Here is an 18,131-nt window from a genome sequence, read left to right as displayed (position 1 = left end):
GATTTATTTAAATGTATTATTAAATATTAAATGTACTGTAGTATTATTATTACTATTATTATCATTATTATTTAGTTTGCCTTCATTTCAAAAAAGTTGTATGTATTTAAATTTATTATTGAATTATTAAATATTAAATTTATTATTATTATTATTATTATTAATAATAATAATTTATTTATTAATTAATTTATTTATTTATTTACAAAGAGGAACCTTAATGCTTATCTTCCTTGAGTCCTGATGGTTTTGGTATGGGTATTGGTGTTGACTGTTGAGGCCTGATCCTCAGTCGTCATTCTAAATCGTCCCAAATTCATTCAACAAGGTGGAGGTTTGTTTATAGTGTTCAAATAACAGAACTACAGTACAGATGCAGTGTCTCAAGTATTCCCATTCAGTTAACCAAGCCAAATCTGTCCTGGAGCACCAAATCTACCCAGTAGTACCATCCTGTGAATATAACAGACACAAATGAAGACCATTGCATGGCCCATATTCAATGACTAAAACCTTGAGTATGACTCTAGCTCAGTAAGTTTATTTCAAACCGGCTTGTTCAGGCAGTACTGGAGTATAAATCTTTCATTTTATTTTTCAACACAACAGACAGATGCACACATGAGTAAAACACGAGGCGTCCTTGGCCGTACAATTTATAGCCGCCGTGAAAAAAAAAGGCACACTGTATCAGCCCAGGAAAGAGATTTTGGTTACGGTATTTTAAATGGGACGTGATCTGTTAACGTTTGGTAAGGTGTTAGAATGATATAAGTAAAAGAAAAGCAGTCTGGTTTTGTCGGCGTCTGGTTTTGTAATTTGATTGTGAAGGAGGTCGTAACCCTTATGGTAATTTTCCCCAAGTACCACTGCATTCTTTTAATTTGCGTTAAAGCAATGAAAGGAGCAGAGCGATGCTTTCCAAGGCTAATGGCTTTACAGGGAAGGTAATGGATTCAGAAGGTGCCGGGGCTGTGGCTCGGACACGGATCTGTAAGTCAGCGTTATGATTGCCTGTTGTACTTGTTGATTCGGTCAGCGTTTGAAAAATGAATAGGAAATCAATGCTGGACCAGGGTGGTTTTGGCGGTCGTTAAAGAGATTTAAAGGAACAGTGCTTGTGAGTAAAATTTGATATAGTTCTACAATTACTGACTGTAGTCCATCTGTTTCTCTACATACATCTTTTCACCCTGTTTCAATAGTCAGGACCCCCACAGGACCACCACAGAGCAGTTATTATTTGGGTAGTGGGTCATTCTCAGCACTGTAGTGACACTGACATGGTGGTGGTGTGTTAGTGTGTGTTGTGCTGGTATGAGTGGTGTTTTTAAATACCGTGTCCACGCACTGTCCACTCTATTAGACACTCCTGCCTAGTTGGTCCACCTTGTAGATGTAAAGTCAGGGACGATCGCTCATCTATTTTAAAAACTCCACTCACACGAGCACAACACACACTAACACACCACCACCATGTCAGTGTCAGTGCAGTGCTGAGAATGATCCACCACCTAAATAATACCTGCTCTGTAGTGGTCCTGGGAGACTCCTGACCATTGAAGAACAGCCTGAAAGGGGGTAACAAAGCATGCAGAAAAACAGATGGACTACAGTCAGTAATTGTAGAACTACAAAGTGTTTCTATATGGTAAGTGGAGCTGATAAAATGGACAGTGAGTGTAAAAACAAGGAGGTGGTTTTAACATTATGGCTGATCAGTGTATATGACTGAGTACAATCTAAGCAATTGAGGGATAAGGGCCTTGCTCAAGGGCCCAACACTGGTGACCTAACCAGATGACCAGATGTTCCAGGGTAAAAATTAGAGTTAGGGTTTAGATTTGTGTGTTCACTGAAAACCACAATTACAACAGACCAGGTTCATACCCAGATCCCAAGGATTCAAGTCTGGGAGTCATCCCTGTGTTGATTCACTGATTCAAGACATTGAATATTGAATCAACTCCAAATCTTTGGTGATTCTTTACACAAGCCCAAGCGGATTCGGTTTAGGTTTGCACAAAGACTATCAGGTAGAGAACATGCTAACATACTAGGACCATACACACAAGCTCACAGAAGATTGATTCACATGGAACGCATGAATCACATACGCAGGGTCAGTCAGTACTCGACTCCCGATACAAGCCTGAAAGTATTGAGCAAATGCAAAGTTTGCTTGTATTGTTGTATTGCTACTCCTCGCCCCCACCCCCCAACCCACCAAAAATCAAGCATTTTAGACTGAAACAATCCCCAAAATAATCCAAAGCTAGGTTGGGGAAATGCTATATTATTACTGTAGCTGTGACTGCATTAAAAATGGAGCTTGTAATAAATTAGAATCAGATCAAGAAGCGTCTGTGCGTCTATCTTCCATCTGTACAGCTGATCCATACAATCTATTCATGCTGCACTAATGGTAAACACTCCCTTCTGCCAAAAAAACTCATCACCTAATGAATATTTACCACTATTACGAGTTCAGCCCTTCTTTTTATAAGATATCCACTCGTGCTTAGTCATGCCCAGGGCAGCTGATCATCTAGCCTGGCTTGTTCTGGCACCGGACCAAGCGTGTCCCATTAATCCACTTTTCTTTATGGACGTTATGTCCTGTAGTTTCCTTTCCTGCTTTTTATATATTTATTGTATATATATATTTTTTTTATTTTTTTTATTTGCTGCTCTTTGAAGCTTGAAAGCATGTGGAAAGGAGAAAACAAAGATGGGCTCGTGCCAGGCAGAAAGTTATGGCACCATTCCTGTTTCCCCCCAGCTCGGCAGAGGCTTCGCCTTTAAAGAGGGAGAGGCGCACCTTCTGTCACTAGTAGAGGGAGGGAGCATAAAAGCACAGGAGAGGCGCGGGGGGGGGGGGGGGGGGGGGGGGGATCGGAGTTCTCCATGGTCAATGTGGCTCATTTGCACGGTTCTGCCACTTTCACCTCTCCGACCTCCTGAGACAATGTCATGTTGTTGCCCCGGTGTGGGGCATGGCACTTGGGCAGGGTGTCTTATAAAGACCTTGAGACATACAGAGAGAGACAGAACAGAGAGAGAGAGAGAGAGAGAGAGAGAGCATTAAAATGATTCCTATTGAAATTTTGTTTTATGTTTCCTGTTAAACACCATCGGAACAAATTATCGGTCGCAAGAATTCAGTCAAGCCTGCGAAACCATGAACGATTTCTAATTCCTCACCATCCAACTCAGAACGCTCGAAGCCTAATTTCCACCTGACCCCTCCGACGCCAGGCAGAACAAATGCGCTCCGAAAAAGAGAAACGCAACCCGTTCTGTTTAGCAAGCGGGAGGAAAAAAAAACAGGACAGTCTTCCCTCCTCCTTTTATAATTCCACTTTCACTCAGCCCGTCGCTAATAAATATAAATGTTTGTGATTAGCATCGCGGCGGCACAGGTGCATGTTTGTTGCGAGGGGAGGCATGTTCATTAATTTTCAGCGATGAAAAGTGCACCGCGCCATAAACGCACGGTCCAAAAAAATGCAACGGCTGATAAATGAATGCACAGATTGTTAATGTACCGTTGTATGGTCGAGCCTCAGCAAGCTTTAAAAAAAATGGGCTGTAATGCCAAATCGGTTGGTGCTGGGTGGAAGTTGCAGTGCCCTTTTAAAGGTCCAATGTAGTGCTATGATCAAATATATTACTTTATGATATATTTAAATATAAATTTTAATGTAGGAATTAAAGAGGATTATTTATTTTATTTTATTTTACTTTATTTTATTTATTTTATTTATTTTATTTACTTTATTTATTTTATTTATTTATTTATGTATTTATTTATTTATTTTATTTTTATTTTTATTTTTATTTTATTTATTTTATTTATTTTATTTATTTTATTTATTTTATTTATTTTATTATTATTATTATTATTATTATTTATTATTATTTATCATTTTATTTTTATTATTTTTACTTTTTTTATATTTCCAATAAATTGAAATAAAAAAAAATGAAAAACTCACTAATAATGAAAACACATGGAAGGATAAACACAATATAAGAAAGCACATAGAACATTCGATTAATGCCATGATGCACCCTGATAAGGCTTGATTTTGTCCTAAACTATTAGTGTGGATTTGGGTGTCATATGAGGCCCAGAAATATTGGTAGCCTTTTTATCAGCTTCAAAAACGAGTTTAACGTTGATTCTACCCATAATTCTTTATTTGACATTTAATAGTATAGAAGCAAAAGTCGAAGTAGTTTCATGTTCCAGTACTGTTGTGTGGAGTTGGCTGGGAATAGTGTTTCTGCAGGCTTTATTGTGCCCTGCACAGATGCATTTCATCTAGTGTATGAGGTAGCAAATCAACCCCAAAACATTATAGAGCCTCCTTCATGTTTCACAGCAGGCGTAGTACTCTAGGTCACACAAATCAGGTCTGGCCTTTCTAATCCTGATTCCTTGTTCTATTCAAAGTTCCATTATGCAGATGTTACCTGAAAGGATAAACACCATGGGGTCCAGAAACGAGGAGTTAAATTAGTTGCCATTCATGTCATGACAAGGCTTAATTTTGGGTGCTTTTTGATGATGTTTGAGGTCATCATTTCCAAATCAAATCAACCCCAAAACATTATTGAGCCTTCTTTATGTTTTACATGTACACACAAATTCAGTCTGGCCTTTCTGACCCTGGTTTCTTATTCCATTCAAAGTTCCAGTAGTATCTTCTGTCTTTTACAAACCTCCAAGGTCTCTAAAGACGTGCATTCCACCTCTACACATGATGCTAATAAATCTAAGCTGAACTATTCTGCCTGTCTAAGAGTAATATACACGGCCGGCTTTTTCAACGCTGTGGTTTCACCACCATGTGTCGAGTAATTAGTTTTTCATGTGTATGGAAGGCTCACTGACCATGGCGTTCGGTTGCCAAGTACCCATTTGGCATTGAGTCACACCCTAGAATTAAGCTGTCGAAATAATAGCGCCCATACACACTCCATCTAAAGCCATAAGCACACGTGGACACGATTAATCCATAATCCATAATCCATAGTACGTGATCTATGAGCAGCATGTGTATTTAAGTACACTGATCAGCCATAACATTAAAACCACCTCCTTGTTTCTACACTTACTGTTCATTTTATCTGCTCTACTTACCATATAGGAGCACTTTGTAGTTCTACAATTACTGACTGCTTACAGTCAGTTTCTCCCTTTTTAGCGCGTCCAATTACCCGATTGCGTCATGCGTCCTCTCCACCAATGCCGATCCCTGCTCTGATTGAGGAGATCGAAGCCCCCTCCGACACGTGGGCAGCATGCCGTACGCATCTTATCACCTACACTTTGAGGAGTGCAGTGCAGCTCAGCGTTGTGTACGAAGAGACACACCCTGAGAGCGCTCTTTTTCATCTCTGTGCAGGCGCCATCAATCAACCCTATCTGAACAACAGGCCAATCGTTGTCCATGTGGCCGCTCAGCCTTAGCCAGCAGGCAAAGCCGAGATTCGATACGATGTATTCGGGATCCCAGCTCTGGTTCCAGCGTGTGTTTTTACCGCTGCGCCACCTGAGCGGCCATGGGTGTATTATTTAGGTGGTGGATGCTTCTCAGCACTGCAGTGACACTGACATGGTGGTGGTGTGTTAGTGTGTGTTGTGCTGGTATAAGTGGAGTTTTTAAACACCGTGTCCACTCACTGTCCACTCTATTAGACACTCCTACCTAGTTGGTCCACCTTGTAGATGTAAAGTACGAAACGATCGCTCATCTATTGGTGCTGTTTGAGCTGGTCATCTGCTGGATGTTTTTGGTTGGTGGACTATTCTCAGTCCAGCAGTGACAGTGAGGCGTCTCATACCAGCACAACACACACTAACACACCACCACCATGTCAGTGTCACTGCAGTGCTGAGAATGATCCACCACCCAAATAATACCTGCTCTGTAGTGGTCCTGTGGGGGTCCTGACCATTGAAGAAGAGCATGAAAGGGGGGTAACAAAGCATGCAGAGAAACAGATGGACTACAGTCAGTAATTGTAGAACTACAAAGAAGGGGGGGATAATGAACTATAATGAACTCATGTTAGACGAACAGCCATACCTAAAACACATAAAAATACACCCGCTTCCAGGGCAAAACTGTTCATGAGTAAAATGAAGTGTTTTAAAATATGCCTGCGCTCCGAGCGAGAAAACACGACTCTCTCCTGCAGACAAAAGCAAAGCAAATCTGCTGAAAATGGCTTGTTTTTCACTCGCTGTGAAAATGTTTTATTAGGGGAGCGCCGAACACCTGCCTTAAAATGTCGTTTCAACATCTCCCGAATGCCATTTTGCTTAATTGACTTGGAAATGGCCCAAATGTATTGCTGAATGCAGTCTAATTAATATTAATAATAAATGCCATTATTAACATCAAAGAACATCTGGTGCCCCTGTTTACCCACATGCCTTATATGTAACACATTTCCCGGCTGTTTCATCTCACAAACAGAGCCGGGGTAAACACTTTTTGAGTTTAGCCTCATTTTAGTTCTCATTATCTTTTATACATTTAGAAGTATTTCCTCATCCACACTTTGGACAGGGTTCATCCGGGTCCATTTATTATTTACAGCACATGCCGTGTGGGTGCAGAGCCACCTTTTTAAACCAGATTCGGATTGCACTTGTGTCAAAACAATGAACAATTTCACTTCCACAAATATAAGAGTGGGTCCAGCTGGTGTGTTCCTTCGCTGCATCGATTTTTGGGGACACAATTGGGTTTTTGTGATACATTGAAGGAGTCCAAGATTGCAGCCAAACTGGCATTCTACCTCTATCATGGGGCTGTTTGGTTGTATTAAATTTACCAGATTGATTTGTCATCGATAACCCAGGCAAGGTTTGGTCTGCTGGGCAAGAATCAGTTCCGGGAATCCGGGTCCCACTTGCACTCAAGAGTTTGGCTTGTTTCTTAACAGTGTACTGTCTCAGTATGGGTGTGGTGCCACCTTTATTGGACACTTAGGTTCCTGAAAAAAAGAACTTGCCAGTCATATCTACCTTGGTGTTGCCAGTTTTATAAAATGTCATTTATTTACTATCCCATTAGCAACCTAGTTAGAGCTTTTTTCAGGAGTCAAGCTTCTTGTTGTGATACTGGGAAATATTTTGGGTCCCTAAAATATAGGACGTGGCCAACTAGAATAATAAACATAATATAATTTATTTATAAACATAAATAAATATAATAAAATAAAATAAAATAAAATAAAAGAGAATACTATATAAATAAATAAATAAAATAAATAAACAGATAAATAAATAAATAGATGAATTAAATTACATTTAAAAAATAAATAATAAATAAATAATACATAGACCCTGTCAAACATAACAACAAAAAAAATTAATAAATAGATAAATAAATAAAATAAATTAAAAATTAATTAAATAAAATTTAAATAAATAAATAAATAAATAAATAAATAAATAAATAAATAAATAAAACCTATACCCTGTCAAATGTAGGGGTTGCAGTGTAGCTGCAGTGCAATGTTTTTTTTCTTGACAAGATTTGTGATTTAGGAAAAAATAAAAAAGAATAATACATAAATAAATAAAATAAATAAATGAATGAGATTAAATAAAATAAAATAAAATATATAAATAAATAAATAATTAAATTAAATAGATTAAATAAATAAATAAAACATAGACCTTGTCAAAGCTATACCCTCCTTTAAAAAAAAAAAAAAAAAAAATCCTCATTTGTTCAATAGGCGTTTGAAAAGAGTTTGGTTTGATCATGTTGGGCCTCAACAAAATAGGGAGCTTCTATTATTAGATTTTTTAAAATTTATTTATATTGATATGAATGTGACAAATTAAACAGCACTCAGGATTTGGCTAGGCCAATCAGAGTATGCCACCTTTTTAAGCAATACCCAGTCACTGTGACACCATGAAGAATTTCAGGTCCTTCAAATATAAGGACTTTTAAAGCTGGTACGTCAGGCACAATAAATCAGTAGGCAAAATAACTTTAATCAGGAATTTCATTACGTAGTCCTTGTCAGGTAGTAAAAGTAGAGGATAATGCAGCGGTGTTTAATGCTAATTGGTGTTTGGTTAATAAATTCAGCCGGTCGCGATTAGTTTCCGTGCAGCCGGTAGAATGCTGGGCTCAGCAGTGTAACTAAACCTCAAATTGATTAACTCGCCTGAACCAGCCCGTTCACAAAGATGGCACCGGTCCAAATCAAAAAAGAGCGTGTAGCGCCGCGCATCAGCCGGATGGTGTTGTGTTGCTCCGGCGTCAAGAAATCAACTCCCCCCGGGTGCATTTTTAAAAGCCTAATGCCTTTCAAATGATGTCATCACATTTACCACTCTCTCTCTTTCTGTATTTGTCTTTCTCTCTGGCTTTCTGTCTATGTCTCTCTATCACTGTCTTCAATAGTTTCTGCCATTTTTTATTTATTCATTTATTTATTTATTTTCTATACGAAAGGTCAATGGCTCTGAGACACGTGACACATTATTCTAATGGAGACGCGAGGCGGCTTGTGTTTTTACGATCGCTGCCTTTTTGTTTTCCGAGAGTGAGATGAGGGTAATCAAAACCGCATGCCGGGCCTGATTCTGTGTGATTGGGAGGGTACCATTAAGAATGGGAGGACTCCTTGTTTTTGTTGTCTTTCTTTTCATTAATGGGTACAGGGCGTGGTCCATCTGGAGGGACTTCAGTGTGTACACACACACACACACACACACAAATGTATACTTATACACACCCTGGTGGTAGCTGGTGAGTGGCATTTTGTGTGTGTGTGTGTGTGTGTGTGTGTGAGACATACAGACAGCAGGGTGAATGACTGATACTCCTCCTCCTCCCAGATGGTGCATGCCACTGGCCCTTGGTCTGATCCCAGCTCTTTGTTTCAAGTAGCCATAGTATGTATACAGTCATACATACAATATATACAATCATATGTATATATACCACTTAGGCATACCTATCTTGTACGTACATTTATGACCTATCACATAAGCTACTATAAAAGTGGGTGTACAAATAATGACTGATGTTTTAATTGTATTTACAAATCCCAACAACACTGCTGCACCAGCACCCAATATAATAAAAATACACTTACAGTGCCTTGCAAAAGTATTCAGCCCCCTTGAACTTTTCAACCTTTTGCCACATTTCAGGCTTCAAACACAACGATATGAAATTGTAATTTTTTGTGAAGAATCAACAACAAGTGGGACACAATTGTGAAGTGGAACGAAATTTATTGGATATTTTAAACTTTTTTTAGAAATAAAAAACTGAAAAGTGGGGCGTGCAATATTATTCAGCCCCCTTGCGTTAATACTTTGTAGCGCCACCTTTTGCTGCGATTACAGCTGCAAGTCGCTTGGGGTATGTCTCTATCAGTTTTGCACATCGAGAGACAGAAATTTTTGCCCATTCTTCCTTGCAAAACAGCTCGAGCTCAGTGAGGTTGGATGGAGAGCGTTTGTGAACAGCAGTTTTCAGCTCTTTCCACAGATTCTCGATGGGATTCAGGTCTGGACTTTGACTTGGCCATTCTAACACCTGGATACGTTTATTTGTGAACCATTCCATTGTAGATTTTGCTTTATGTTTTGGATCATTGTCTTGTTGGAAGATAAATCTCCGTCCCAGTCTCAGGTCTTTTGCAGACTGCAACTGGTTTTCTTCCAGAATGGTCCTGTATTTGGCTCCATCCATCTTCCCATCAATTTTAACCATCTTCCCTGTCCCTGCTGAAGAAAAGCAGGCCCAAACCATGATGCTGCCACCACCATGTTTGACAGTGGGGATGGTGTGTTCAGGGTGATGAGCTGTGTTGCTTTTACGCCAAACATAACGTTTTGCATTGTGGCCAAAAAGTTCGATTTTGGTTTCATCTGACCAGAGCACCTTCTTCCACATGCTTGGTGTGTCTCCCAGGTGACTTTTTATAGAAAGCTTTGAGAAATGGCTTTCTTCTTGCCACTCTTCCATAAAGGCCAGATTTGTGCAGTGTACGACTGATTGTGTCCTATGGACAGATTCTCCCACCTCAGCTGTAGATCTCTGCAGTTCATTCAGAGTGATCATGGGCCTCTTGGCTGCATCTCTGATCAGTCTTCTCCTTGTTTGAGCTGAAAGTTTAGAGGGACGGCCGGGTCTTGGTAGATTTGCAGTGGTCTGATACTCCTTCCATTTCAATATGATCGCTTGCACAGTGCTCCTTGAGATGTTTAAAGCTTGGGAAATCTTTTTGTATCCAAATCCGGCTTTAAACTTCTCCACAACAGTATCTCGGACCTGCCTGGTGTGTTCCTTGGTCTTCATGATGCTCTCTGCGCTTTAAACAGAACTCTGAGACTGTCACAGAGCAGGTGCATTTATACGGAGACTTGATTACACACTGGTGGATTCTATTTATCACCATCAGTCATTTAGGTCAACATTGGATCATTCAGAGATCCTCACTGAACTTCTGGAGTGAGTTTGCTGCACTGAAAGTAAAGGGGCTGAATAATATTGCACGCCCCACTTTTTAGTTTTTTATTTCTAAAAAAAGTTTAAAATATCCAATAAATTTCGTTCTACTTCACGATTGTGTCCCACTTGTTGTTGATTCTTCACAAAAAATTACAATTTCATATCGTTATGTTTGAAGCCTGAAATGTGGCAAAAGGTTGAAAAGTTCAAGGGGGCTGAATACTTTTGCAAGGCACTGTATGGGTATATAAAGTATGTAAAGTTGTGTGTGTGTGTGTGTGTGTGTGTGTGTGTGTGTGTGTGTGTGTGTGTGTATATATATATATATATATATATATATAAATACTAAATGTACACTTGTGGGTATATACTGTAAAGTATATAAAGTTGTGTATATATGAACTACTACAAATACACTTATGGGTATATAAAGTTGTATATACAGTGGGGGAAATAAGTATTTGATCCCCTGCTGACTTTGTAAGTTTACCCCCTTACAAAGACTTGAACAGTCTATAATTTTTATGGAAGGTTTATTTTAACAGAGAGAGACAGAATATCAACAAAAAATCCAGAAAAAAAACATTAAATAAAAGTTATAAATTCATTTGTATTTAATTAAGGGAAATAAGTATTTGATCCCCTACCAACCAGCAAGAATTCTGACCCCCACAGACCGGTTATGTGCCCATGAGGCACACAAATTAGTCCTGTCCCTGTATAAAAGACACCTGTCACAGAATCAGTTTCTTCCATTCAAATCTCTCGGCCACCATGGGCAAGACCAAAGAGCTATCAAAGGACGTCAGGGACAAGATTTTAGACCTGCACAAGGCTGGAATGGGCTACAAGACCATCAGCAAGAAGCTTGGTGAGAAAGAGACCACTGTTGGTGCGATAACTCGAAAATGGAAGAAATACAAGATCACAGTCAATCACCCTCACTCTGGAGCTCCATGCAAGATCTCACCTGGTGGGGTAAGAATGATTCTGAGAAAGGTGAGGTCAGTCCAGAATTACATGGGAGGAGCTTGTCAATGATCTCAAGGGAGCTGGGAGCAGAGAAATGCTGGATATGACCCCAAGAACACCATCCCCACCGGGCATTTCTTTGCCTCCAAACACGGCGAGTGGAGTTGATGCCAAAGAGCTCAATTTTGGTTTCATCTGACCATATCACATTCTCCCAAGCTTTCTCTGAATCATTCAGGTGTTCATTGGCAAACTTCAGACGGGCCTGTACATGAGCCTTCTTGAGCAAAGGGACTTTGCGGGCACTGCAGGATCTCAATCCATCACGGTGAAGTGTGTTACTAATGGTTTTCTTGGTGACTGTGCTCCCAGCTCCCTTGAGATCATTGACAAGCTCCTCCCGTGTAATTCTGGACTGACCTCACCTTTCTCAGAATCATTCTTACCCCACCAGGTGAGATATTGCATGGAGCTCCAGAGTGAGGTCTACAATCTTGTCCTTGACGTCCTTTGATAGCTCTTTGGTCTTGCCCATGGTGGTCGAGAGATTTGAACGGAAGAAACTGATTCTGTGACAGGAGTCTTTTATACAGGGACAGGACTAATTTGTGTGCCTCATGGGCACATAACCGGTCTGTGGGGGTCAGAATTCTTGCTGGTTGGTAGGGGATCAAATACTTATTTCCCTTAATTAAATACAAATTAATTTATAACTTTTATTTAATGTTTTTTTTCTGGATTTTTTGTTGATATTCTGTCTCTCTCTGTTAAAATAAACCTTCCATAAAAATTATAGACTGTTCAAGTCTTTGTAAGGGAGTAAACTTACGAAATCAGCAGGGGATCAAATACTTATTTCCCCCACTGTATATGTACAGTATATGTGCTACTAAAAATACACATATGGGTATATAAAGTATATAAAGTTGCATATATACCAGCTACTAAAAATGCACGTATGGGTGTATGAAGTTGCATATAAATGAGCTACTAAAAATGCACGCATGGGTATATAAAGTACATAAAGTTGTTTAGATATGAGCTACTAAAATACACTTATGGGTATATAAAGTTGAATATACTGTATATGAGCTACTGAAAATACAGTTATGGGTATATAAAGTATATAAAGTTGTAAATATATGAGGTACTAAAAATACTCTTATGGGTATATAAAGTATATAAAGTTGCATATATATATATATATACAGTGTATCACAAAAGTGAGTACACCCCTCACATTTCTGCAGATATTTAAGTATATCTTTTCATGGGACAACACTGACAAAATGACACTTTGACACAATGAAAAGTAGTCTGTGTGCAGCTTATATAACAGTGTAAATTTATTCTTCCCTCAAAATAACTCAATATACAGCCATTAATGTCTAAACCACCGGCAACAAAAGTGAGTACACCCCTAAGAGACTACACCCCTAAATGTCCAAATTGAGCACTGCTTGTCATTTTCCCTCCAAAATGTCATGTGACTCATTAGTGTTACTAGGTCTCAGGTGTGCATAGGGAGCAGGTGTGTTCAATTTAGTAGTACAGCTCTCACACTCTCTCATACTGGTCAATGAAAGTTCCAACATGGCACCTCATGGCAAAGAACTCTCTGAGGATCTTAAAAGACGAATTGTTGCGCTACATGAAGATGGCCAAGGCTACAAGAAGATTGCCAACACCCTGAAACTGAGCTGCAGCACAGTGGCCAAGATCATCCAGCGTTTTAAAAGAGCAGGGTCCACTCAGAACAGACCTCGCGTTGGTCGTCCAAAGAAGCTGAGTGCACGTGCTCAGCGTCACATCCAACTGCTGTCTTTGAAAGATAGGCGCAGGAGTGCTGTCAGCATTGCTGCAGAGATTGAAAAGGTGGGGGGTCAGCCTGTCAGTGCTCAGACCATACGCCGCACACTACATCAAATTGGTCTGCATGGCTGTCACCCCAGAAGGAAGCCTCTTCTGAAGTCTCTACACAAGAAAGCCCGCAAACAGTTAGCTGAAGACATGTCAACAAAGGACATGGATTACTGGAACCATGTCCTATGGTCTGATGAGACCAAGATTAATTTGTTTGGTTCAGATGGTCTCAAGCATGTGTGGCGGCAATCAGGTGAGGAGTACAAAGATAAGTGTGTCATGCCTACAGTCAAGCATGGTGGTGGGAATGCCATGGTCTGGGGCTGCATGAGTGCAGCAGGTGTTGGGGAGTTACATTTCATTGAGGGACACATGAACTCCAATATGTACTGTGAAATACTGAAGCAGAGCATGATCCCCTCCCTCCGGAAACTGGGTCGCAGGGCAGTGTTCCAGCATGATAATGACCCCAAACACACCTCTAAGACGACCACTGCTTTATTGAAGAGGCTGAGGGTAAAGGTGATGGACTGGCCAAGCATGTCTCCAGACCTAAACCCAATAGAACATCTTTGGGGCATCCTCAAGCGGAAGGTGGAGGAGCGCAAAGTCTCGAATATCCGCCAGCTCCGTGATGTCGTCATGGAGGAGTGGAAAAGCATTCCAGTGGCAACCTGTGAAGCTCTGGTAAACTCCATGCCCAGGAGAGTTAAGGCAGTTCTGGGAAATAATGGTGGCAACACAAAATATTGACACTTCAGGAACTTTCACTAAGGGGTGTACTCACTTTTGTTGCCGGTGGTTTAGACATTAATGGCTGTATATTGAGTTATTTTGAGGGAAGAATAAATTTACACTGTTATATAAGCTGCACACAGACTACTTTTCATTGTGTCAAAGTGTCATTTTGTCAGTGTTGTCCCATGAAAAGATATACTTAAATATCTGCAGAAATGTGAGGGGTGTACTCACTTTTGTGATACACTGTATATATATATATATATATATATATATACTGTATATATATATATATATATATATATATATATATATATATATATATATATATATATATATATATCAGCTACTTAAAATACACTTATGGGTATATAAAGTTGCATATATATGAGCTACTAAAATTGCACGTATGGGTATATAAAGTATATAAAGTTGTATGTATATACATAAGTTGTAAATATATGAGCTACTATAAATACACTTATGAGTGTATGAAGTATATACAGGTAATATATATATATATACAAAACCCAACAACACTGCTGCACCTGATTCACTCATACACACTGCCATGTCATTATCATGTTATTGTTTTTTAAAGTGGTTAAAATCAGTAGGGATCCAATGGGAGATTATATTAATGGAGGATGAATTGTGTGTGTGGGGGGGCAGTATGTACAGGGATACAGGTAGTCTACAGGCAGTAATTGTATACCTTCAAAGTGCATCTATATGGTACATGGAGTTTATAAACATATATTAAACCATATAAACAATGAATTTACATACAGTATAAGGAAGTTTGTCTAATATAGATTAATATATCTGGTCCGAATATAAGTGGTGCTCTCAGTCAGTCGGGCGTATATACAGACATAATGACATGACTGTTGTAGACTAGCCATTGGGATGTACAGTATATACTGTATATTGTATACACTCTCGAATTCTAAATTGCTAATATGTTTGCTCTAATATGACTTATAGATTTAACTGAAGGACTTGAACATTTATTATAAACGTTCATTCTCAATTCTCAGATACATTTATATCGACAGCACATCTAAAAGTGAATACAATTTGTGGTTCCGCATCTGCAAAACCCACCCCGGGGGCTTATTGTTCCCCCCATATTAGTTAGATAATATATGAAGACTATCCTTGGCTTGTGGCAATCATTTTAATACTGTGTCTCTTAGATTTTTTTTTCTCTTTGCATAAAAAGAAGATGAGAAATGGGAAATCAATAGAGAGAAAATAGTAATAGGCGGGGGGTTATCGGGAATCTCTGCCTCGCAGACACCCTGGGCAGAAGGATGGCGCGTAATATATGAGGTGACCTTCAAATGTCATAAATGTGTTGTGCAATAAACTGTCAATATTTGTGGTTATACGGCGCAGGATGAATTTTACAGTAATTGGAACGGCCGCATTAAAAGCTGGAAAGCAGTCAGCTGATTAAAGACAGCCATGTATGTGTGTGTGTGTGTGTGTGTGTGTGTGGTTTTAAACCCTCCAAGCTTGCTTTATTTGAGTATTTGCTCTAACTTTAACTGTTTTCATGCTGTCTAAAGGCTCACACACTTGTCGCTAAAGCTAATTTATCAGGATGCACAAGTAAACTAGGTCAGAGTGGGTGTTTGTATCATTGTGAGTACGTTCGGGTCAAAAAATAGGGCAGGCGGTACAATATAATGCGTGTAGGCAAAGCGAGGGAAGCAAATTATAGGCACGTGATCAGTCACAAGAGTGGAAGAGAACGCTGACTTCACTCTTTCTCTTGTACCTTCTTCACTCTGCTTTGATTTCTCTGGCTTTAAAGACGGCCACAAATATTGTAGAAATTATTACATGGAAAGTCATATTGTACTTGTGGAAAAGATGTTGTGGAATCTGGAAGTGGTTTGCTATTATGTGATGCAGCATAAATAAAGCATAAATTAGAGAAATAAAGCTAACTAAACTACTAGCTTTAAGCTAACAGGAACATAGCTACACTGAAGCTAGAGTTGCTAATGTTAATCACTCACTAATTACATATAATTACATGAAACTTCTGTAGTGCTGCTGAACTACATCTACCATTACTAGTACCACTGGTACTACTACTTCTAACCCTGCTTCTACTACCTCTTCTACTGCTACTACTGTTATATATATACTAGTATTTCTTCCACATCTTATACCATTATTATATATACTACTACGTTTACTACTAGTAGTACTTCTACTCCTTCTAGTACTTATTCTCTTACTGCTACTTCTATTATTATAAATATACTACTACCCTACTACTACTACTAATACTTCTGCATCTTCTACTATTATCATGAATACTCCTATTCTATTATTATAAATGCTCCTACTACTACTACTAATACTTCTGCTGTTATTATATATAATACTACTTTTAGTACTTCTACTCCTTTTAGTACTCCTACTTTATACTTTATACTTCTATTAATATAAATACTACTTCTAATACTTCTGCATCTTCTACTATTATCACAGATACTCCTTCTAGTACTCCTTCTGCTACTTCTATTATTATAAATACTACTACTACTACTTCTACTACTACTGTACTACTAATAATACTTCTGCATCTTCTGCTATTATTATAAATACTACTACTTTTAGTACTTCTACTCTACTACTACTGATTCTTCTGCATCTTCTACTATATTATTAATACTACTACTTTTAGTACTTCTACTCCTTTTAGTACTCCCCCCTACTGCTACTTCTATTAATATAAATACTACTTCTAATACTTCTGCATCTTCTACTATTATCATGGATACTCCTTCTAGTACTCCTTCTGCTACTTCTATTATTATAAATACTACTACTACTACTCTACTAATACTTGTGCATCTTCTACTATTATCATAAATGCTACAACTTTTACTACTAGTAGTAGTACTGCTACTCTTGTTAGTACTCCTTCTCCTACTGCTACTTCTGTTATTATAAATACTACTCTACAACTACTAGTAATAATAATACTCTACTACTACTACCACTACTGCATCTTCTACTATTATTATAAATACTACTACTTTTATTTTACTAGTAGTACTTTCACTCCTTCTAGTACTCCTTCTCCTACTGCTACTTCTATTATTATAAATACTACTACTACTACTCTACTAATACTTCTGCATCTTCTACTATTATCATAAATGCTGCAACTTTTATTACTAGTAGTAGTACTGCTACTCCTGTTAGTACTTCTTCTCCTACTGCTACTTCTTTTATTATAAATACTACTACTACTACTACTAGTAATAATAATACTCTACTACTACTACTACTACTGCATCTTCTACTATTATTATAAATACTGCTACTTTTATTTTACTAGTAGTACTTTCACTCCTTCTAGTACTCCTTCTAGTACTCCTTCTCCTACTGCTACTTCTACTATTATAAATACTACTAGTACAACTCTACTAATACTTCTGCAAATTTACTATTATCATAAATGCTACAACTTTTACTACTAGTAGTAGGTACTGCTACTCCTTCTAGTACTCCTTCTCCTACTGATACTTCTATTATTATAAATACTACTACTACTACTACTAGAACTTCTACATCTACTATTATAATAAATACTTCTACTAGTAGTATTTTTAGTAATTTTGGTACTTCTTCCTCAACTGCTACTTCTACTGTTGTTGTACTTGTACCACTTGTACTACTTGTACTAATTCTACATATTGTACTGTTATCATAAATACTACTACTTGTACTACTACTACTACTACTACTACAAATAATTATTTTCCTTTTAGTACTCTTTCCCATTCTGCTACTTTTACTATTATAATAAATACTAATACTTGTACTACTATTACTACTATTAATACTGCTATACCATTAAGGACTCCTTCCCATACTGTTTATTTTAGTATAAATACTACTACCACTACTCCTTCTATTATTGCTATGGATATTGATACTACATCTTCTTCTACATCTTATTCTACTATTTTCATAACTACTACTACTTTTACTTCTGCTACTACAACCACTACTAATAGT

The 18,131-nt window shown here is 38.2% G+C and overlaps 1 protein-coding gene across 3 annotated transcripts in view; it reads left to right on the top strand.

Annotated features, from left to right (window-relative positions):
- znf536 (zinc finger protein 536) overlaps nucleotides 1–18,131 on the top strand; it is a 310,124-nt gene that overhangs the window by 202,739 nt on the left and 89,254 nt on the right. The gene's annotated exons all lie outside the window — the stretch shown is intronic.

This window comes from Trichomycterus rosablanca, chromosome 27, assembly GCF_030014385.1.
Source record: "Trichomycterus rosablanca isolate fTriRos1 chromosome 27, fTriRos1.hap1, whole genome shotgun sequence".
Taxonomy (NCBI): Eukaryota; Metazoa; Chordata; class Actinopteri; order Siluriformes; family Trichomycteridae; genus Trichomycterus; species Trichomycterus rosablanca.
Note: the sequence above shows the minus strand (reverse complement) of the source record. Positions and strands in the feature narration are given on the sequence as shown.